Source organism: Adiantum capillus-veneris, chromosome 23 (genome assembly GCF_014529385.1).
Source record: "Adiantum capillus-veneris isolate H3 chromosome 23, ASM1452938v2, whole genome shotgun sequence".
In the NCBI taxonomy this organism is placed as follows: domain Eukaryota; kingdom Viridiplantae; phylum Streptophyta; class Polypodiopsida; order Polypodiales; family Pteridaceae; genus Adiantum; species Adiantum capillus-veneris.
In genome coordinates this window covers 72609988-72611563 of record NC_140953.1, presented here as the reverse complement: position 1 = coordinate 72611563, position 1576 = coordinate 72609988, and the positions used below count along the sequence as shown (strand labels likewise).

Below are 1576 nucleotides of genomic sequence, written 5' to 3'. Positions count from 1 at the left end.
ACCATCGCCTGCATCGACCTGCCTCATCATGCACTTCTGTTCATTTATGGTCATTTGTAGTTAGATTCTGTATGTTGAAATCAGCTTCTTGTTCTCTATGATACTAACTGCTTTCCCACACAGATGTTCTCTCTCTCTCTCTCTCTCTCTCTCTCTCTCTCTCTCTCTCTCTCTCTCTCTCTCTCTCTCTCTCTCTCTCTCTCTCTCTCTCTCTCTCTCTCTCTCTCTCTAAGTAAAAAGCAGCTCTCAAGACTCTTGCTCACCATAGCAGCACAATATAAAACTTAGATACACCTCTTCAAAATTCCTCATTTGAGATATCAAAAGCACAACCTTAATCCTAATAACAAGCTTGGATACACTCATATTAAAATCTCCCAAAAGTAAAAGAAATCGTAGCATTCAAAATTAGCTTGAGCTCAAAAGTTTCACATGAGCATAAGCCAAGCCTGTTTCAAAAGACTGTTTGTGTCAAGAGACCCTAGTACTATACCTCAAAATGGAACATCAATCTGCAAAAGAGAAGCCTGCTCAAAAAAGAAACTCAAGCCACAGTTCCCTTTAGAGCTCCTGCTTTTTTCTTGGCTTCTTCAACAATAGACATCTTAATACCCTTGCCTCTTGGTAGTGTCACCCAAGGCTTTATTCATTTACCAATAGTAAACACATTGCCAAGCTGGGTGGCAAACTCTTGATTGGTAGTATTTGTACGTGCAAAATTTCAAAACTTCCCTTATGCTTTTCACGGTGCTTGATAATCCCAATCCTGCCTCTGTTGCGACCACAGTAACCATAACAATGTTGCCAATGTCAAACTTGATGAACTCTACAACCTTTCCAGTCTCAATTTCAATTTTAATGGTGTCATTGGCCTTGATAAGGGGATCTAGATAGCCAATGGTGCAGCTATCAAATGTAGTGATGTAGGGAATCCCCTTCTCACCGAAGCAAGTAGCTCAGACCTTGCATAGCTTGTACTTAGACTCTTTAAGGCTGATGGAGTGCAAAGTGAATCTTCCCTTGCTATCCTAAAGCAACCGGAAGTTCCCTCCGGTCTTTGCAATGGACACAACATCCATAAACCCAGCATGGTAACACTTGTCCGTCCTTACTTTCCCATCCATAGAGATGAGTCGCTGCATCACAATGGCAACCACTTCACGATAGGTCAAGGCATACTTCAGCCGATTCCTCAACAAGACAACCATCGACAGACATTCCCAGGTCTTATGTGCTTGTTGCATGGGACGTGGTGAGCCAACAATTGCTAGCATGGCTCAGAGGTGATGCTCAACAGAGTGGCGACATATCCATAGCTCACCTAGAGTTGGCATCATGTCCAAGAGGTAGAGTTGGCTAAGGAGTGCATGCAATAGCACTATTGTGCTTGGACAACGAGAAGCAATGGCAAAGACTGAGAGTCAGCCACTGTAGGAATATCCGGTTGATTCGACTCCCTCTCTCAGATGAATACTATCAAGATGCGCCTGAGTGATATAAATTGAAGCTCCACTTGTGGGTTAATGGGGTTTTCAAGCTGAGACTAGAAGGGGGCAAGGATCATGAGGGACTCGGG

The 1576-nt window shown here is 43.3% G+C and overlaps 1 pseudogene; it reads right to left on the bottom strand.

Moving 5' to 3' along the window:
- Positions 1 to 526: 526 nt before the first annotated feature.
- Positions 527 to 1226, bottom strand: LOC147427968 (small ribosomal subunit protein eS4 pseudogene; annotated as a pseudogene).
- Between the last annotated feature and the right edge of the window lie 350 nt (positions 1227 to 1576).